The sequence below is a fragment of the Bombus pascuorum genome, chromosome 7 (assembly GCF_905332965.1).
Source record: "Bombus pascuorum chromosome 7, iyBomPasc1.1, whole genome shotgun sequence".
In the NCBI taxonomy this organism is placed as follows: Eukaryota; Metazoa; Arthropoda; class Insecta; order Hymenoptera; family Apidae; genus Bombus; species Bombus pascuorum.
In genome coordinates this window covers 3,475,440-3,498,891 of record NC_083494.1, presented here as the reverse complement: position 1 = coordinate 3,498,891, position 23,452 = coordinate 3,475,440, and the positions used below count along the sequence as shown (strand labels likewise).

The 23,452-nt window shown below is 35.7% G+C and overlaps 1 protein-coding gene across 2 annotated transcripts in view; it reads left to right on the top strand.

Moving 5' to 3' along the window:
* LOC132908972 (cadherin-87A) overlaps positions 1 to 23,452 on the top strand; it is a 582,211-nt gene that overhangs the window by 99,997 nt on the left and 458,762 nt on the right. The window lies entirely within an intron of this gene.

Here is a 23,452-nt window from a genome sequence, read left to right as displayed (position 1 = left end):
TGTTTTTCCAGGTTCGTGTTTTTGTTCGGCGTGATGCGTTGCGTGTCTGACACACAGGTGGAGATTGTTAAAAAAAGCTGTAGTTTATTATATTATATGCGGATAATTACAGAACATAGGGACAGAGGAACGCACGGAGCACGTGCTTCTGCTGAAACGTTGCAAATGGAAATTACGATGGGAATTACACGTGTTCCTGGAACGAGGAAGAGCTTGTCCCACAGAAGCTTCGTTTCTCCTGGTTCCAAGCGAGTTCCAAATGATCGGAATTTGTATCTTAGCTCTGTTACGCTCCTTAGACATCTTCCGATCTATCGCATTTTTCTATCGTTAAAACGTGTGTCGAGTCTAAAGGCAAAGAAAGAATCGTCAAATTTATGAACAAAGATTTTTTCAAAATATCAAGATGAGGTATATTTGATAGAATTTTGATAGATTCAAGACAGTCAAATTTCTTTCTTTTATAATTCCTATTGAGCTTTTATACCTCAGAATATTCTGAGAAGAAATATATAGAAAGAAATATATAGAAAATATATAAATATATAGAAGAAAGAATATTCTGAGAGAAAGCAAACGCGTGGATGAATGTATTATAGGATTTCTTTATCAGAAATATTAGAAAATAGGATTCCCAGTGGTTTTTACCCTATATGATAATTTACTGATAGATCGATATATTGTATTACAGTGGATTAAACAGAAAAATGATGACTATTTAACTTGGACTTAATGCGGTAGTGTGATATGACTACACTCGATTAACAACTCTTGATTCTTAACTCTCCGGTGGCTAACTTCAACGGCTTCGGTGCCGAAATATACTGATGGCCGTTAGGCCTATTGAAGTTTTCCGACTCTTTCGGCTTGTCCGCATTTGCGCTTTGTCGTCGACATTGTATGTCAGCGGTACTACAATAGAGACGAAAGAAGCCGCTGTAAAGAGAATCCTTGTGCCAAAAACTAAACACTAGAGAAGATGAGTTTTCCTACAAGTGAGACCCACTTGAACAATCCCATATCGATTTGTACCTATTATCTACATAATATTGTAGTATTGTGGACAAAAGGCCTAAGAGTTATTGGGTAAACCATAAACAATGTCAGGCTCATCAGTGTGTCGTCGGTCCTTCAATTGTATAGTTTCGTAGCAAAGGCCTACGTGACCCTAGCCACGAGCGGTTACGGAACACGTGCATGATGGGGCTAAGACAAAGGGACAAAAGGGATGCTAAGGCAGAAAGACAAATTAACAGTCAGTGTCAGTGGAGAAGCCAGAGAGTGTGAATCGAGAAGTCAGAGAGTGCGAGTTGCGTTGTCGAGATAGTGTTGCTAGTGTGACGCCACCTAAAATCTAGACATCCGGGGACATCGGACATGTCAGTAATACTTAATTATGCGATAGCAATAAGAAAAGACAATAGCCAGACTCCCACCCATAAGATATGTGAGTCACAATGAGTAAATAGAAACCCCAGTCCTTTAGTCAGTAAGTTAGTCTGTACTCTGCAGTTAATAAAGTTTACGAATGAGCTATTGCTCATTCGCTTTTTTATAAAAATTCGTTATTTAATTCGTGACACTAGCGTTGTCGAGAGAGTGTGGTCCGCGTGAGAGAGAGCGTTGGATCCGTGGTGACGAGAGTTGCAAATTAACTATTGAGTTGTCTAAATTATAGTACGTTATCGTGATTAGTTCACGTTAAATAACCATCGTTCTTCTGTTTGATCAACATCTGTACAATCCATTCATTGTGAATAAATCATAATTATTTTACGATACTACAATATTTACAAATTATATTGTAATATCGTGGACGACGAGCCTGGGGGTGTCGGGCGAATTATAAACAAGCGGTTGCGGAACATGTACGTGGTGGGGCTAAGACAAAAGACAAGGGGTTGCTAAGGGACGATAAACGAATTAACAGTCATTGTGAGTTGAGAAGTCAGAGAGTGCGAATTGCGTTGTCGAGATAGTGTTGTTAGCGATGTCGAGAGAGAGTTGGATTCGTGGTGACGAGAGTTGCAAATTAACTATCTAGTTGTCTTAATTATAATACGTTATTGTGATTAATTCACGTTAAACAACCATCCTCTCCCGTTTAACCAACATCTGTTTAATCCATTTATTGTAAATAAACTAATTATCAATATATATGTCGGAGATGAAAGGACACCGGACCTCCGCTTTGGAATTCTTTGGAAAATTCCCAATACTGTAGTCTTTATAAATTAACCCATAATAATTGTCCGAGACTTGAAATAATGAGCTTGGGCTCGAGGCGACAACTAGTCGCCGAACATAGCCGCGGTCACGGGATGGACGTTTTTACCTAATAGAGGTAGTAATTGTATAGCTCTCCTTAAAAAGAATAGTTGCAGCGGCACTTGACAGTAAACATTCGAATGGTTTCTGTGGCTCGCCACACACAAACCCTATTCTTCGGGCAAGATGATCACCGGATGTTGATGTATCTCCACAGTACATGTTCAGCTAACCTGAAGACCCGCTATAAATCTTAGGATTTAGTTAATTAAGGTCCTTCAAACAAACAAACAATCTTTATCCTAACAGTCCCTAAATCTATAACCTACTACGGGAAGATACGGGAAATCTGCTTTTCTCACGAACGACGCTTCCCGCTAGGAACTTTCTCTCAAGGACGGCTAGCATCTTTCTCTAACCACTAACATAGAAATTAACCAATTAACAGCGACGTCCATTTTCCTCACTTTCTGAACTAGGGTTGTCCTCGACGAATCCGATGATCTTGTGCCCTGAGACACACCCCCTTATAGTTTTCCTCTGCAGCATCACCGTGACGGAGAGGAACACTCGTGCGAGAAAAGCGACGTCTTTACGATCAGTGAATACTTCACGGTTTTAACAAAGAGTCAGACTTAGACTTTGGAGGAAAGTACATTATGCTATCCCGTTGAACCTAAGACCATTGTCATTAGTGTCTAATCACCGCGGATACTTGTCGATTCTGTAATACTCACGCTTGTGCTAATCCACATTACCTCGATTGCATAATAACGATGGCTAATTCCAGAAAATATTCATTACACACCCCTAACTCTGATCATACTGTGAACTCGACATATATATATGTTTACAGCAATACATGTTACATATATTATATTATATATGGTATATATTTAGCCACGTCTACTTAACATATAGTTATATATATTATATATGGTACAAAGAGTATTTGTGGCTTTGGTTACTTTGAGCGACAAGCGCTCCAGAAGTTACTTGAGCGTTGATATTTACAGTAGTAATGCTTTTTGTACGATGAGAGCAAAATTATATTAATACGTTCGTCGCCACGTCGCACATATCTATGCACATATCTATATGTATCTCATATGTATACTTCCGTGGGAGCCCCGTCACCAAAGTATGGTGATGCTCTTCTTGTTCGAGTTAATTAAATATACGATATTATATATAGGATATACAACATAAAAATATTAAAATTATATATTCTGGATAATATATTACATTATTCTATATCGCATGGTATTCGTTAAAACATTCCAAACACATTTGGGATGATTTTGGGCACTTTGAACAATAGTTATAGACTTCGTCATCATTACTCTCCTCACTTTCAAATATATTTTCACGCTGTTTACTGAACATTTTGAGGATGCAAAAATCACCGATGTACGTCTCACAAGTATGCTTCTCGACTAAATGAAAGAACTGAGATATGATCTGCCATGAAATCTCTCGGAATACTCTAACTGGAAAGCTTATCGCTTTCTCCATTTCAGAAATAAATAATCTTTTAATAACTTTACAATGAATCGAAGGCGATAAACGATGAATTCCTGCTTGTCACTCTATTTATATCCTGCGTACCGGCGATCGGATTTGGGTCCCGCAGGAAACTTAGCCGAATCATGCTGGGCGACGAACGTGTTCAGCAGGAAATTATATTAAATTTAAAGGATATTTTCATATCAGCCTTCTAACTGCAGCGATATAATAATTTCCCACTGGATGATTTACGTGAGATTCGATTCTGGTTTTATGTTCGTCAGAAAATCGCCTGATTTCCTCTAGGACAGAGGCGATGTGCAGTGCCGAGTCAGATAAGATGAAACTAAACAGGAAACGACAAATACCGCATTACATTATGTAACTGGCATCTGTTCGTATTTTGTATCAGGTCAAAGAATAGTCGATAGTATCTCAGTTTCACTTGAAATAATATTCCAAGTGAAGTAAAATAACAGGGCCACACTAGCGGGATAGTTGCAAGTCATTTGATTAATGACGACAAGCGTGGAGACACGAAGTGAAAGAGAATATATACACACGTATGCACTTCAAATTAACAAATTTAACCCTCCGCTGGCAATACGGTTTTTACTAACACAGGTGGACAGGGCATTATGGGTCTTTCGATCCCTGGCTCAATTTCTTACCGTTCTGGACTTCAAAAAAATCTGAAGAAATTGCAGAGTACTTATCACGTTCTCTAATTTACTATACAAGTAACACTTTAGCCAAATGTTCAAACGATTTTGCGGTGAAAATAAAAATTTGACGGAAAGTTATGACTAAATGGGAATTTGCTTCAAGGTACACAGTTTTGTATTGAACAAATATTACAGAAAGTTATACAATTTTATCCGCAAGACTATGATCTTTGAGAAAGATATAAAGAAATTTGCTAATTCATGGAAAAGCTAATTATTTCTTATTGGAATATAATCTGAGACTCGCGGCGAAAGAGAAAGGCTTCGTATCTCTTATTTACTATTGTATGACAAACATAGGAACTATAGGAGGTCTATATATATATATATAGACATTAAGACGGTCGCCAGGAGATTAGTATACATACCAAAATAAAGATATTTATATAAAAAAGGTTCACTCACTTAGCAAAGGACTTGGGTGACAATATGAGTCGCTGAAGGCACAGTGTTCATTTTACCTTCGTGCTATTCGGAACTAAATTGAACTAAGTAAACGATATTTTGGCAATGAAAGCCCTGTAGGTATAAGTTTCCTTAGATGCGGCAACCACGGGATCCGAAACTTTCGTGTTAAAGAAAATAAACATTAAAAATACCGTCTGGACCTTAACGACCTATATTGCCCACAGAAGATTAATAATAATAGGTTCACGCTGTGAAGATGATTTCAAGTTGCTTGAATCCCCACATTTGACTAATTTGAGCGGGGCTTCAAATAATTGGCTGAAAAGAGTATCCAATTACGGTTACAATTAACACCCGACAGTTGGTCAATTTTATTCTAAATGTTCCAAAACGTAAGTGACTTAACACTTAGCCAATCGTGCGCGCCATAGTGAGTTATACGTTTCCATCGCGTTCGGACTTGCTAACTTGTACGCTGTCCACCTCGTATTTTTTCAAGTATCAAGGTATGTTTTGCGGTAATGATTTTATTTAACGATTTCACATGTTGTTTATACAAATAAAATCAAACTAAAAGTATATATTAAAAGTATAAAAATATAGGTAAAATTGCAAATATTAAAGATGACTAAAGATAAATAACACGACTTAAACGTAAAATTAAAAATTCATTGTGCACTTTAGTATTTTTTTACAATGTGGTATTGTTCGATTATAACTTTATTTAGTCATAACTGATAGTGTAACTTTTTAATTAATTTTAACAACACTATATTGCTGTATTTTATTATATACTGTACTTTATAAAAACAAAAGAAGTGGCTCAATTAATTGGGAACAGTCCCAGGTAAACGATAACTGATAACAACAACAACAAGAACAACAACAGCAAAAAGAAAACGCGTTTCAAAAGTCAAAAAGAGAGGACATCTCTCCCTCGTCTTTGCAGAGATGAGATCTCCCTATTCGGTTGGCTAAGTGTCAAGAGTTGCCAAAAGTATCATATACGTATCGATGATGGCAGGTATCGGCTGTCAGCGGTCAGGGAAAATTCTCTGGTTCTCCTCATTCGATCTCCTCAGACGATAGACTAGAATTCTCATAGTTAGTCAACTGTACTTACCCCATTCATGGCAGATAAATTATAAAAGCATTTTTATCCGGACGCGTTGATTACATTCTAATACAAGCAGACCGATTAAGCAGTGAAACAATATTTTCGTGTTTCGCAGAATAAAATTATTCCAGACGAAATTCCGCTTTGTAATCCGCAGGAAGAAACATAACAGGTTAAAGGTATCGATCGTGTTTATGCGAGAGTTTGTTCATTCGGTTGTATCGCAGTGAAAATAGTTGGACCGAGAGCGAAATAAAAATTCGCTTGTTTTTTCACCGCGTGGCATTTCGCCGGAGTATCGGCGTGGCATTATGCTTTTAGTCTGACTGGATACGCGCGGGACTAGAAAAAGCTGACAGCTCAACGACGATGCTATCGTCGATCGAACGCAGCGCGATTTTCGCATCGTTATTTACCTTGCCGGCGGAGTTCCGAGTCTGCAGCAAGATCTGTGCTCGTATGCAAATAGATATTTCATTCCTGTCTACGAGAACAAGGATCGAGGTTGGAGGGTAAGGTGATTTTCTCGGGGGAAATTCAACGAAGGGCACTGTGGCTCGTGTCGTCGTACAGGCTACGAGCCGTGTCGTCGATACGAGCGATTCTCTTTGTCTTTTGCGGACCGCGACCGACATCTCCGAACAGTCCCGTTGCCCATTCACTTTCCTTTTTTCGATTACAGTTCATTTCCCTCGATGATTCGTCGTGACGTCCGGATGAATGACTTGCGTCGGATTCTCGGTATTTTCAATCGGTTCGAAAGTTAAATTATAGCGAGGACATGACGCTGCTAATAATTGTCCCCAACAAAGATCCAAAGAAATGAATTGTTTTAATTAATTTCACGGCGATATCGCTGTCGCCATTGATGGATATTTAAACAGTGACGTTTATCTAGACAGATTGTTTAATTCGACGAATTATGTATATTATGTCTGTGTTTATTATTACGCCATTTAGAAACGGCACGATAGTTAATGACATTGCACGAATTAATTTGCGGTTCCTTTGGAGCTGTGACTTTACCTTTAATGTTCAATTTACGTTCGGTATCGTCATGTGTAATTTAATTAGTCATATAGTAATTGAATATGTATTTCGATATTGTAGGAAATGTACAGCGAAGAAGGAAATTTTAATTGTGCAACGCATGATTCTTCGTTGGCTGATGATTCTGCAAATGTTATCGGCGTTAATTATATGTACCGAGAGAAAATAGCGTTACCTTAACAAATGTATAGTAATTGAAGAGTGCTCGTAGAAAATTGAAGAATTTTGTCTTTCTATTGGAAAATTGTCTACCTGTTAATGAAAATACCGCGGTATAGAATCTCAGTGCAATTTCCCTTTCTGAATAGTTTGATAATTAATAATGCTCTTAATATGCCTTAACATAATCGATAATGTCCCTTATTAATAATATCAGAAGATGGCGTTACAACGTCGCCTGTATTGAAAAAATATAAGCGTCAACAAGCGCTTATATTCACAGTTAATTGGAAATTTCTTGTAGACAGCGTTGTAAATGCCAAACATTAAATTTTTTAGGAGCAAGGGAAAGCTTCTTTGATTTAAAATTATTTTCGAAATTTCATTTGTTTTAATTAGTAAAAGATCTTAAGCTTACAATAATCCAAATGTGTCACAATATTTTCTATTTTTTGCACCAATATAGATTCATCAGAAAAAGTATTGTGTTTATAGAAAAATCTATGTATATCACCTCTTAGTTGCAGAGAAAACTGAATGTGCCATTCGTTTAAATTCGCGAGCATTAAATACCAATAACCTACATAAAAAAAAATATATATTTTACTTTTGTTACAAATGTATATTTTATAACGTTCCAGGTAAGAATTGTTAGAAAATTGATGATATTTAATGTCCATATGTTTGAACAAGTCTACCGCTTAATGGCACTTACATTGCTTTGTACAGAGGTGACATCCTTTTAACATTATTAGTAATTATTAACAAATAGAGATTGCTCTTAAATTCAATACACTTTTCCCATTATATGACATTATACGATAAGAAAACAACATTTTAAAATGTTTACACTTACAGTATTGTCTATAAGAAATTTTCGATTTTTAGTAGTTAATCGTTTTTTGGAATTTGTTTATGCCATCTGTCTAAATGTACGAACATGAACATCGAGTTTTCTGTACAACGAACAGCTAGCACGTACGAAGCTTTCTACAGGTACATTTTTCTTTGTTATAAATTTGGACTACGTTGACGCATGAGCTTTCGTTCCTCCTGAGAATCTTGTTTCTTGGCACTTGCAGTGATTTTTATGAGCGCTCTTCAATTCCGTAAGTATACAGTAACGAGCATACAATTGTGGACATTTTGTTTTCATAATTTTCGCGAAATACGTACAATGTATCGCTAAATTAGTAGAATATTTTGAAATAAAATATTCGCAAGAGCTTAATTCGTAGAATATTGAGTTGGCAACTAAGTGATTGCGGATTTTGTCATTAGGTGACAATGACAGTAACGAGCATACAAGTGCGGACATTTTGTTTTCATAATTTTCGCGAAATACGTACAATGTATCGCTAAATTAGTAGAATATTTTGAAATAAAATATTCGCAAGAGCTTAATTCGTAGAATATTGAGTTGGCAACTAAGTGATTGCGGATTTTGTCATTATCACCTAATGATAAAAGCCGCAATCACTTAGTTGCCAACCCAATACATAGCGTTTTAGATAAAATCGATGATTGTGGCATTGGATTGTGGTTATGGAAACATAATCTGTGACATACGTTTTTCAAGATTTATTGTTTTCTGATTATCTTGAATTACTTTGCATTTATTTATACTTGTGAAAATTATAAACATTTATTATCGTGTTTTTTACACGATGCAGTAGTTACATTTGCCCGATTCGCGAACAAAGTACCTAATTGTATTTAATTTAACGCGGAACATAAAAATTATACGCGGTGTTTCTGTTATCAGTGCAAAAATACTTTTAGATCACATTGTTGTCCTCCGTGATAAAATTTCAAGCATTCTAAGAATTTGTGTACTGGAATATCCTATGTACGTATTTCAAGAATGCATCAGACATTAACTCTAACCAGCGTAGCTTGGAATTCTTCTTATCTCGATGTTGAATAAGATTCTTATTGCCAATTTAATGTATAATAATCATTTTATCTTCCCCCAATTTTCTAGCTCTCTTTTCTAATCCTCTTGTATTAGATGTTTTCCAATAATCGAATATCAACTGTAGGTAATTAAATCGTAATTAGAGATAATTTTAATGAATAATACAGTGATATACATAGTCAACCATTTATAATCAATATCTTTTAAAAAGTCTCCTTGCTTTCATTGAAATATGACAAATATTTTCAGTAAAGACGCTTAAAAATTTTGCGCGAATCGAAAGGAATTAAAATCTGGCAAGAAAACAACAATTGACGTACTATGGAAAATACTGTTGGATTGTTTATGCATTTATATTTGTTCAAATTTTTCATACAAGTGAAACAAGGAAAATTGCACCTAGGTATATAACAAAAACAAGTGGCTCATAATTAACTGTATGTTGATTGTTGAACTGTATTTCAATTTCACACTAGAATCAATTAATTCACCTGACTTACTTTATTCAACGACAGGGTAGCAACGATATTTATAGCATATTCTTAACTTAACCATCAGACAACGAAGAAAGTTCCGCGTCATATTTTCACAACAGAAAAGAAATATGTCAAAATGCGGAAAGAAAATAATTTCCTTCGAAGCGTCAAGTTCTCTCTTGTCTCGCTAAATTGCCTAGTTGCCCACAAACCAATCAATCTATCGAGCCAAGCAATTAATAACAGTCACGTAAATTAATCCACGTTTCTCGAAATTAAAATTCCATTCACGAAGACACACCGCTTTAAGCTCGATAAAATACGAGCAGAATAGGAAGAAGCTGTTCCACTTTCCTTCGTTGACAACGAATTACAATAGCGCGGTGTACTAACGTGTTGGCGAACAGGATTTGTTGCGTTTCGGCGACAGTGCTTTAATTCTTCGGTTTTAGACATTATCACTTGGTCCTGGCTGGTTCTTACCGTGGCTTAGACCGAGATTACGCTTTGTATCTATACTACGATATACTTGAAAACGTAGTACGTGTACGTCTTTCGTGGCGTGTAACGTTTCGGTAAGGCAACGAGTGTACAGTTTATCTCGATGCAGAATTAATTAAATTCACGAGGGTGGTCAATTTTTGTTATCGTCGTTCGATTCGTCGTTTAATTTGCCTATGAATATTCATGACTGACGGGTTCGACGGTATTTAGAAAATTATCTTTCTAATCGCATTCGCGCTAGCTTGAAATTGCTATAGCGTGTTGCACAGAAACGTAGGTCTGCGTTGAAATACGGGCTTACGCGGCCACCAATTTATCCGCTAATTAGCCATAAAATGTAACCATAAAAAGATCGACTAATATGATCCGCTGTTTTTCAAGAATTAACACTAAAACTACCGATAGTTAACACGAAGCTATTTCTACCAAAAGCAGCCAGAATGACTGGTCTTTAAAAAATACGTAATAATAGAATGTTTTTATATTTATTGATTTATTACTTTCTTACAGAGGCAATTCCATGTTATGTAGTACATTTTTGGTATTATTAATCCATCTGGGACCATCATCCCTAAACGAGGGTCGACACATTTATAAAATTGTAGAACCAATCGCTTTGACTGGTGTATTTCTAGTGTTAGCATCCAGCGATCCAGCGATCGATCGGGAATTTTCCTGATAACTGATATCCTCATATCGAATGATAGGCAGTACAAATTTTAAAAACGTATGCGAAGTTGTACAAAACGAGGAAACTGGTTAATTGGGGTTCGATAAACAGATTGCAGGACCCTTTTACACTTTGACAAGCACCAGTCATTTTGACTAATATTGGTATAAGTAGCCTTGATACAAAGTTATTATATAAAACAAAATAAAATTTATTATATTATTGCTTATCGTTATAAAAGTCATTATATCATCGCGGAGAAAAATATAACACGAAGTAGGAATTTTAAAATGAAATAGTAAAACCAGTCAATTCGGCTGGTGTGATAGTTCTAGTGTTAAATCTATAGATAAATCTACATTCAAAGCGTAATCTCGTAATTACGTTATACAGTCTTTCATGAAAATATTCAAATATTCGTGAAAACTCTTTTCGAATATATTAGCTATGTGTCTTATATACATAAAACACTTTGAAGTTTCATCAACATCGTAATGCGACTCGACTATCGCGATTATAAGGCAAATGGGTCAATTTTCGTCCGCTGATCAATCTTTTGTTGTCAAGTGATGCAATCTGTAAACGGCAATTGGAATTTAAGATAGAAACGCTGCTAGTAAAGTGACGGTAAAAACAAAGGAATTCCTCGTTTCCAGGGTCTTCTGCAACGTTCTGTTTTTATCCGACTAGAACATCACGTTATCTCTTAGTATTCGAAGTCGTATTTCAACATCTGAATTGCGTAATTTTAGCAGCTATTTTTGGTGACATGTAATATATTGCTTCTATTTTCACATTGCGAAGTGGCCATTTCGTACTGTCATTTACCCATTAGGATTGTCAATTATATTAAAAAATATCTTTCTTACCTAATTACGTCTCTCTGTACGTACATACCCGAGGACGAAATTAGGATCGCGTTTTTTGAGAAAGAAATTCGAAATAGAGTCGTCGAGCGAAACCAAAGAAGATCAAAATGTCGTCTGTGACGGACAGAAAAATGGGTTAGGTGAACCGCGTGCTTCAGATGGTACCATGAGCCGTGCACATATATGTCACAAATTTACCAAATGTCCAGCTGGATAAATTGTACAGTACAAATTAAATAATAAAAAAAATATATCAACAAATTTGTACATAATTTTATATATATAGCTTTATAAAGAAAGAGGACGAAATTAGGAACACATGGTTTATCAACTGTCCGTTTGTATAAACTTTTACAAAACATCGGTTACAGATCTTCGTTACTAAGCGTTTGATGTAATTATACAAATTTTGTTACGTTAAACGATCGATTTATTTTCGATGTATATTAAAAAAGCCCTCGGTGGAAGAAATTTGGCCAGCTTTACCGAAGCATTAATTTCATACAACAAATAAAATTTGGTTTGAATTTTAATAAAAGAAACGATCGAAGTATTTGCGTAGGTTGTTATTTAAAACAGCTTTTTTTTTAGAAAAGGTGAAGATTGGTAAAGTTTCGGTGGGTGAAGATATTGGAATTCGAAAGATTCGGTTGTCATTGGTTATCGGGTGAACGTGAAATCGATCGGAAGTGTGGAGTGTCGTAGTGAAAAACGAGATGTTCGGCTGGAAAATTCGATGTAGAAAGAGAGGCGCGGAGTGTGTAATAAACTAACTGTTGCAACATGAATGCGATGGTGTAGGGAACTCCTCTCGACCGTGTTCTCGCGTCAAATTAATTTCGCGGCACGATTCATTGATCTAGAAACTGGCCTCCGATTGTGTAGTGTATTTAACAATTTTACATAAAGTATGACTTCTTGCGTATATTCCGTGTTTTAAAGTCTCAGTGAATTTCACATTCTAAATTATTCTTTGTTTGAATATAAATCTATATTTGTGTGTAATGTTTCACTTATTGTATTTTGTTTTGTAAACAGTATATAAAATATACATTACAAATTGTAAAATTCTAAATTCTAAATTATAAATGTTGTATGTATCCTATTGCTTAAATCGACCGCTAATAGATGACACTTACACGTAGATATTGTGTATCTTTGTCTCTCGATCTTTAATTAATTCTAATTCTTATGTGTTGCATGAAGCGTTTAACATTTTCGTACACGTCAATTCTACAATATAATACACGTATGTACTCGTACAGAAAAATATTGTAATAATATTTACTCAAACATTTGGTACACGATATTCTTTCTGCATTATACTCTGTTTATACCATCTTCTAACTAACGAACATAATTAATGCTCCAGAGACGAGAATATATTCACCTATGCGTTCTATATGATATACACATAGTTCTATATAAATAACTAATTGTATAAATAATTTTATACAATTTAAAATATATATATTTCAAATATATACGCAATATGAACATATATAGTTGTATACATACGTATAGCGTTATACATACATATACATACATCCTGCTGTAACACAGTTTCACATAATAAATACTCTTGGTATTACGGCTATCGCGTGCAAACATAATTAGCGCAATTCTCATTTGAAGAGCCAACGACGAATGCTCTCTAGAGATCGTCGTTTTACGCACGATAGCCACTCAACGACACGCTACACGACGTTTATGCGTCGCTCATCGTAGATTAAACAGTTCGCAAAGTATTTGCGTAAAAATTAGGGTGACGGCGATATTTGAAAGCTACTTTCCATTTTAAACGTTCGAAGTATGCGCTCGTAACCTTTAGTTACGAGCAAACTTGATTAAGCTCGAGGAAGGGTTGCCGCTCGAGAGCTTTGTTTAGGGTCTCGGAGTACGAGGGTCGCAAAAAGCGAGTGCTAACCTACTCTTAGTCCCCGTTCCCCTTTCCACGTCCGATTACGCTTGATACGCATAATTTTTGCTAACCCGAGCTATGACTCTGCCATGGAAAAAGGGGTCACTCTTGCCGCGCTCCAACATTTATGCTCTCTTCGAGTCGGCCTTTTAATTACGCCGCACCGTGCACCTACGAATGTTCGTGACATGCCGTGTTCCCGATCTGCTTTGAAGTTTAACACTTAATCAAACGAGAAAGTGCACCGCGCCAGCGGACAAAGCTGGCTTATTCTGTTATAGCAAACTGGAGTTGTCTTGAACGCCACTGAACCTAAGCTCGTGGCGTGGAAGAAACTATCGTTGCTGAGATGAGATTTTTTGTAGCGCGGAAGATGCCGACAGTTTTTCCGCGACGATCTATTTTTATTCTCGAGATTTCCTGGTTATTTATTTGTTATATAATATTAGGAAATTCCAGGCGAAATTTACACTGACGACATTTATGACAGTCGAAGACACGCGAGTGGTGAAATTAAGAAATCACTGGTCGTTTCCTCGCGCCCTTCCAATGACTTCGCGTAGGTTTAAACGTTTCACGAGCAAGCTAAGAAAAATTCGGACTTTAGATATGCTGGCAGAGTTTATTATGTGAATTCAACAGTGACGGTTAAGAATGTTACAACAGAGAGTGCCGAGAATTGATTTTGGGAAGGTTTATATACTATGGGGGTGTCGCCGGGGGTGTTTTCAGAGCCCAAGTCAGTGACTGTTGTGAATCTTTACATTTTGACCTTACCTTTGCACATGGCCCAACACCAAATTTTCCTCATTACGTAGGGCACTCAGGATCCTCTCCTTGCCCCTCAACTCCGACAAACTCAACGTATAAAACTGCGAGCATTCGACCACGAGACTAGTCTTGGGTACAGTCTTACTTAACTATTTCAATATTTTGTAACTTCGCTACTTCATTGTAATATTGTACTTAACCACTTTTGTGAATAAAAGCATATAATATATTGCTCAGCTTTTCCTTTTTCACCATGAATACTATTTACGTGATACAATTACTGTTTTTTATTATTACTTGGTTTTTCTATCGCTAATTTATGGCTCTTATGGGAAATGTATAGTACATTTGACGATCTGAGAATACTCTACTGACCTCATTAAAGAAATAAAATAGTCAAACTCGAAGATGGGGATACCAGCGGGAGCTGGGGGTAGCCATCCACATGTAATTTAGCAATTAAGTTAGAAAAATTTACCAAATGTCCAGTTGGACAAATTGTAAAATACAAATTAAATAACAAAAAAAATTTGACGATCTGCTCGAGTCTCTTTTGTGCGATATCGCCAAAGTTCATTTAATTTGTTCATTCGTATATGCGTTCATTTAATAACGATTATATTTCTCGCGTTACATGCGTATCTTATTTTTCTTTGTTCGATCTATGTATCGAAAAGTGGAAACTTGCAAATCACCGTTTTCGTATCGAACGAGTAAAATTATTATTGCGATGGGAATAGATAAAAATTCGAAATTGTGCAGCCTTTGCAAGTATCTTTGTTGAGTGATATTAGGTTTGGACAAAATTTCCCAACGGAATTCATTCTATTTCTGTCTGGTCATCGAAGACAAACGTGATCTGGAATTTTCATGCTGGTGAACGATACGTTTCCTATTTGTCAGGATTGGATGCCTTCTTTTATTTGTCACATTCAACTTCTCCACATTCTTGCAGTGCTCCTCAGAGATATTGTTTTCTTTTAGTTAAAGCAACGCATAGCGCAAACTTCCCCTCGTTCTTCTGTTCTTCCATGTTGCGCTTATTTTCAATTGGTTCTACTTTGGTATAATTGTAATTTCAAAATATTCTTTTATCAAATCCGTTGTTATTTTCGAAACGCAAATCTTTCTAAATTCTATCGTATTTTGTATGCATCAATTTGTAACGCGACCAAAATTTTTTACTTAGCCAAGTCAGAGGATCAAATTGACTCTCACTGGATTAATTCAATATTATACTCTTTACATTTACATTTTCCTTTTTTTTATTTGGAAAAATTTTACAATCAATTCTCATTGAGAATTATAAGTAAATTATTTTGGCGTGGTACTATATCGTGAATAATAAATGATTATTATATGTTTAGTTTTAGCTGAATTTAATGTTTAAATCTACAGGGTAATGTCTTTTTAGCCTGCGGATCTGATCCGTCGTGTCAAGTAATTGAGTAGCTAATGGGTTTTGGTGGTTGTTAACTCTTATGTTATATCTATTACTGAATTTGGATATATCTTCTTTAAATGTAGGTATCTTAAGGTCGCGTTGTATTGTTTCATTGGTAACATACCAAGGTGCATCTATTAAGGATCTTAGAGTTTTTGATTGGAATCGTTGAATACATTTACTTAACCCAGACTCGCGATATTTTTGTACAATAGCATTTAATTTTTAGAGTAGCTTAGTTTTATGTTTCTCTTCATACTCGCTTTTTTAAAAATTTATTTTTCCCTGTACGTTTACTTCACTTAATTATTACTTAATTCAACTTGTTGTAATTCGTATTTACTGTAAGCCTGTTTCTATTGTATTCTTTTATGTTCGACGTCTTGAATGGCTTTACCCAAGTCTGCAAATTAATTATATAATTTAATGTGAAGAAAAACCAGTAATTTGTAATTTACTTTTTGTAGCAATAGATATTCAAAAATGATAATAAAAGAAAATTGGCATTGTCCATAATATCTCTTCGCTGACGTTGAAATAATTCTGCTATCATTTTCCAATCGAATAATTTTCTCGTTGTTTCATATTTTTTCTTGCTAATTTTAAAATACTCGATATTTCCTCATCCTTTTGTTATACTAAAGACTAACTGTGTCTCGTAACATGTTGTCCACCAGTGGCTATAAATAACACTGCAATTCCAACCCATGACAGACTTACGTTGTGCTACTCGATAGGAGAATATGATGTAAGTAACACGTTAAAGCAAAGTGTAAGCAAGTGAAGTTACAAGTCAAAAAGTTCTACCAAATGTAGGAAGACAATTGAACTAAGGCCTAGAGAGCTTAGTATTGCTTTATAAAGCAATGTTAAAGTCCATTTAGACCTACGGGATTTGGCCGTGGTGAACAGCGAGCGATTGTAACATAGAAATTCTCCAACGATTTCAATACAAAACGTTAAAAACAATCACGAACGCTACTTGCTACGTAAACAATGAAAGAGAAATATCACATTTTTTCAAAAGATATAATACATTTTTGAACAGCGCAGAACACATACGCAGAATAAAAAAACAACGCTTCAACGATATTACACAACGATAGATTAACATTCAACTAAAATAGAACATTCGCTCGCATAAAAACCAACTGCAGGTAATTTAAAATTATTTTTCATGCTGTCACGCCAGTCTAACTTGCTTGTGATTCTCAACTAGAATTAATTGTAATACGCTCAATAATTAAAGAAAGAAAAATAATATGCAAGAGGATAATATCTTATAATATTAATATAATTATTACTACATAGATCATTCTGTGCGAAGCTTACGACTGAATTTTAAGATGTTGAACCTTAGGTTTTAAGCAAATAATTAAAAACCTTGGTGCAAAAATCGTTTTTAGTAAAATTGACCTTGTTGAAGATTTGTATATTTTCATACATTTTCAGTGGATCGGTACGAGAATTAGACAAGTCCAACGTGTTCATAAGAATCTCTAGACTCACCCAACGTGATCTGCGAGAGGAAGAATCGACTATGTTCAGGACTTGTGCGCAATTGGCCTAAAATACGAATTAAAGATAAGAATGGTGTTAATGTAGCGTTAATCTGTCATCCAACGTGTTTTGAACGTTTAGTAAACATTCTGTGTATCCTATTAATCGCGTGTCTTTCTTCTCGCCGATTCAAAATGTCTTAGGACGAACAAGTGTCGTACAAGTCATTGGAAAGGAAATACGTGACAACGAGAGAGGATGTCAGTGGTCTATCAACGAAGCTGGAAGACGAAAGAAAGTGAAGCAAAGATAAAGATGTGAAGAAACTGTTAGAATTTAATCTTGAAGTTAAGATTAATAATCTGTGGAAGACACAATGTTTGCGTTGAAATAATATTCAGTGATGTTTATTAAACAGAACTACAGAACTTGATGTATATAAGTGAGTGATATAATTAACAACGTATACAAAAATTGTTGATTGTTGGCCAGTTACTCTCAGACTAGACGTAGGTAGTGACCCATGATCCCTTAAATACTTTTGAACCCCACTCTCTATACAGTAACGAGTATGACCTGTGTAAGTGTCCTGTTCAAATGCCTATGTGGGTGTCTGTGTAAGAATATTTATGCCTATGCGTGAAATATCGTTGTATTCCAACAGAAACAAAATATTCCATTCCAAAGATCCAGCATTTTAGTACAAGAACCAGGCAAGTCCAAGTATCGAAAAACATTTCTTAGGTATATTTTTCAGAAACGTAAAAAGTATCATTTCTGTTGAAGTAACTACTTCAAGAAAAACTCTATATCTTTATTTATGTATATCCGTGACCTGGAGACTACTATTACGCAGAAATATTCTAAATAAGCGGTGCATATTATTGTACCCTTGAGTATACATTATGTTTTGGTTTGCAAGGTCTAGGAACAAAGGAACAAATAAACAGATTTCTATTTATGTTACCTGTAGCCTCTAGCCAAAGCCATAAGCTTAACCTTTTTGGTAATGTCCTTTTGCTATAAATATATGAACGTGATCACTAACATTCCATTGTCTAGTAACACTAAGAGAGTAAGGTTTTGAATCAGCATAAACTTATACATTATACTTATACATTATACATTATACTTATACTTATGCATTATACTTATATTTATACATTACACTTATATTTATACATTATACTTATATTTATACATTACACTTATACTTATACTTATACATTATACTTATATTTATACATTACACTTATACTTATACTTATACATTATACTTATATTTATACATTACACTTATACTTATACTTATACATTATACTTATACTTATACATTATACTTATACTTATACATTATACTTATACTTATACATTATACTTATACTTATACATTATACTTATACTTATACATTATACTTATACATTATACTTATACTTATACATTATACTTATACATTATACTTATACATTATACCTATACATTATACTTATACATTATACTTATATATTATACTTATATTTATACTTATACCTTTAATTATTTCAATATACTTTTCTATTACAAATTCATCTACTCGTTCCTCAATGAGTCAACCTCAACCTCAACAATTTCCTGTATCATTCGTCATATTATTGCCTTTTTAAACCCGAAAATATTAGATTGCTCAAACAAGTCGTAATTAATTCAGTTTCATTCATTTTCCCACAATTCATTTTCAACTTTCAAAATCTGCACTTGTCCGGTTTTCGCACCAAATTATTCGATTCTACCTTTTACTTACTTTTTTACATACTCTACATTACGCTGATTATTGACTGGTCGAACTCGTGTAAGATGAAGCACAGAAGCTGTAAATGGAAACATGTGATTGGTGGTTGTTGGGGTGTCCCAGGAAGTTTCTAGGGAGGGTGGAAAGCAACTATATGGACGGCACATAATATTTTATGGCAGGAAATTTATCGATTCTGTTTGGAGTTTATTTCGTACTTAAACTCTGATAAACCTTGCGCTACCCAGTCGATCACTCGGCTGGCTGGTTTTTACGAGCATAAAGGTTCAAATCGTGTATGCGATTGTATAAAAACAGCACAAAAAAGCTTGTATTAAAATGTTTCGCAATTTGTAAATGGTATGCAACAAATAATTTCAGTATTTGGGATTAGAACGCGATAAATAGACAGTGGATGTTTATGCAGATTTGCGAAATTTAAAATTCCTTAATATAATATGCGAGAATATATACGATATTTAAAGTAGAACACTTATTTAGTGCACGAAACAAATTTCTATTTAAATCCCATTTCTTTAATCTTGTCCATAAGAATGTAAAATTGCACGAACATTCGTAATTTGGCGATAAAAAGGTGCAAGTAGCTACTGAAAGTTTCTTGGAATATTTGCATAGCTCTACATCTGATAGCTGTTGTCGACTTGTCGAAACGTTGCTAGTCATAGGATTGAGCGTTAATTTTACATAGTATTTTATTCAAATAAAAATAAGATAATAATCGAGTAAAATGTCTTAGGCGAAAACTGAGCCTGCGTGAACATAGTTACGACAATGAGGATGTACTTGGAGAATAGACATGGGTGTGGAATGCTAAGTACTGGCAGCCACCTTATCTTCATGATTATATGTTCAAATTATGCGATTGAAGGTATTGCTATAAAAATTAGAAATTCTTCTTTAATTCCTTGATGTAAGTTTCTGCGTTGCATCGTTCTAAATTTTCTGTGTTGTCGATCCTGTGTCGATCTACATTTAACAACAATCTATTTAAATCTATTTATCGATACACAAGGCTGTCTTATAATTTTGCTGTTCATACTACTCGAAATTACTAAATAATTATAATTATATATGACAAACATGACGATAAAACTTCTCATTTCACCAAATTTCAATCAAAGGAACGATTAATCCGCCAACTTTCACAATTTTGGTGTCGTTTCTTCGATCAAAGTCCTCGTGTTCTTTAAATCTCTCAGAGTCTATTTCTCGAGTAATGCGTGAATATAAAGTTGGTTAGATAAAAGAGGTTGCAGCACGGTAGAGAAAGAGTTCGTCAAACTCAGTTTCATAGGGTTCCTGCATCGGAGATGTTCAGAGGTAAATCATTTGTTTAGGGTCAGGAGGGAAACGAGACAGAGAGAGAGGGAGACAGTCGAAATGGCGGACAGCATCGGGTGGTGACGGCTAGTTAAGCACATTTTCCTCTTCGAAGAGAAGTTCTGGTGCGCGCGAATGTCGTAGAGAACATCTGCTGCCCGCTTAAAGAGAGAACTCCGGACAGAGTTTCCGTGTCCGGAAGTGACAGGAATGGCAGTAGAAATTTGCTCTTTGCGATACCCCGAAACCCAAGGTGGCTTCATCACTCACCCTCTTTCTATCTTCTTCATCCATATCTCCCTCGTTCTCCCCCATTTTTTTTTACACACGGTGTATTTTCCGGTTTCTCCCATCTCCGACCCCACATAGCGTTTACTTTCCACCCTCTCCCAGCCCTTTTTTCCGCGTTTCTTACCTCTGCTTTCCGCCCGACTGAGTTTTCTTTCTACCTTTTTAACTCCATTTCTGTCTGCCTCTCCTCCATATTTCCTTCTTCCGCGGCCAGACTGTCTCTTCTTTCTTCCGCCATTTCTTCCGGCCGCTCTGTCTTGCTCCGACTCGAAACCCGATCTTGCTGCCGGCTGCTATGGAAAGTAGCTGGGCTCTTTTAGGCCGACGTGTCCACCCTTCCTGATCCCGTAAAATATATACCTTCTCTGGTCGGGAGAAGAAGAAGAAGAAGGATAAGCGTTCTTCGCTCTGCGCGACAGTCGGAATAAAACGGGAACGTCGACACGCTCACTGCGAGAAGTGTGGAGAGAGAGAGAGAAAGGGCATGTATCGATAGCGTGTCGCGGACCAGGGTCGAAATTTAATTCCATGCACGGTCGTCCGGCAAAATTCCTGAGAATTCGATTGCTGTGGCCGAATTTGCATTGCGTGGAGTTTCCAGGCTGACGCACCCCCTGTGACACGCAGCCCTGGAGACTGATACTGAAAATATATTTGCCCCGACAACGCTCTGGCGCCGGCAAAACGATAGAAGAGGCATGTGTCTCGGGCTCTATTTTTCGCGCTATGGCGGCAGCTGCGCGTGATCGATGAACAACCGTCCTTTAGCGTGAAACGCACTCGAATGAACGGTACACGCAACGGATAGAGTTTCGGTTTGCTTATTCCTATAGACAGCTACTGCGGCCAGTGATTTTGTCACCATTGTCAGGCAGTTCTGAAATTTCATTTCTTTCCGCCCGTTTCCAGCTTCTATATTAGCAGAAAATCGTCTCATTTTTGATGATTTTTGGTATCGTTGTTAATACGTTAGATTTATCGAGAGACGTTATCGTTTTGTTACTGTTATATAGAGCAGGGATTGGTAACAAAGGGCTCGCAGACGCTCAAGTTTTCGCAATGCATTTTAAAGTGCCCGCTATGGCGCCAGATTTACCTTGGTAAGTGGCTTTGAAAGATGGTTGCACGAAACGTGCTTAAGTTTGTAAGTAGACTTTTATATCAATGAATTCGATTATGATAAATACGTATTATACTATATGCTAACAACTTCCACTCCGATCAAGGTTTCCTTTGTCATAAGTTAATCATTTGAATCGCCTTTTTTGATAAAAATGTTGCCGATACCGATATAGAATATCAATAATAAGAAGATATATTGTTATATTATTAATATTAATGTACTGATACTGATATAATAATAATATTAATATGTTATTAATGTCAACATACTGATATTAATATACCGATATACTTGTTAAGAATTGTAGATCTTTGGTGCCGAAATAATGTTGAAGGAACATTGAATATACACTGAGGTCTAATATTAAAATAATAATATATTTATTACAAGAAGGATTTCTCACATATTCTTCGATTCACACTTGCACGCGTCTCCGCACTTTCTCCACATTCTACCGTTAACCGACTCTTCCAAATGCTTCTAAACCACTGCCAATCGTCTTTTGTCCTAACTAAGGCCTGGACGCCCTCTGACGCTTACACACATGTATCCACACACTGATACTCACACACAAGTAACTCTAATACGCATATTAATCCAGTCCAGCACGGAAAATTATACATATCTCAACAATACTATAGAGTATTAACCGTTTGAGTCTTTGAAAAAGGGTCGAAAAATCCTGAACAATGCGATAGCGCTTGTTTTAATCGAGAGAAACAAGCGGCGCAATAGCAATTTGTTATTTTATGAAACACATCTATATTATTATTTATGTGTAAAAATTATTGAGGAGATAACTATGAAATACAAAATACCGTCAGTCGTCCGTAGAGTTCAAATGTACTGTGATTTTTCTACATAAAATGTAAACAGCGCGATCGCGTTGTTTGAGACTCAAATAGTTAAATGGAATTACTGGCAAATCTAAGTACAGCTTTTCGAAGTATTAATCACGATTTACAGTAGCGTAAACGCAGCACGGCATGCTTCATGCAGAATATAGAAAAGATAAGCAATAATGACACGAGTCTAATTATAAGTTATTTCCTAACCTCAACGTATGTACTTAACCTAACCCCAACCTAACCTCAATCAGACTAAGGTTCCCTTTGTCATATGCGAATTGAGACGTCCTTTTCGGTAAAGAAGTTGCCGATACCGATATAGAGTACTAACGATATTAATATATTATACATTGTTATATTGTTAATGTTAATACACTGATACTGATATACTGAATAAATAATATTAAGATATACTACCGATATAGGGTATTAAATGGAATTACTGGCGAATTTAAGTACAGCTTTTCGAAGTATTAATCACGATTTACAGTAGCGTAAACGCAGCACGGCATGCTTCATGCAGAATATAGAAAAGATAAGCAATAATGACACGAGTCTAATTATAAGTTATTTCCTAACCTCAATGTATGCACATAGGAAGGTTAGAAAGTTTGGAGTAGGTAATTTTGAATATGATGGAACCTACCAGTACGAAGTTATATTACCAAAAAGCTTGTTCGTATCACGAGAGAAATTGATTTCTATAGCATAAATCGAGATTGATCATTATTAAATGCTTATGAAGTTTATGGGTCTAGTGTATCCTATATTAAT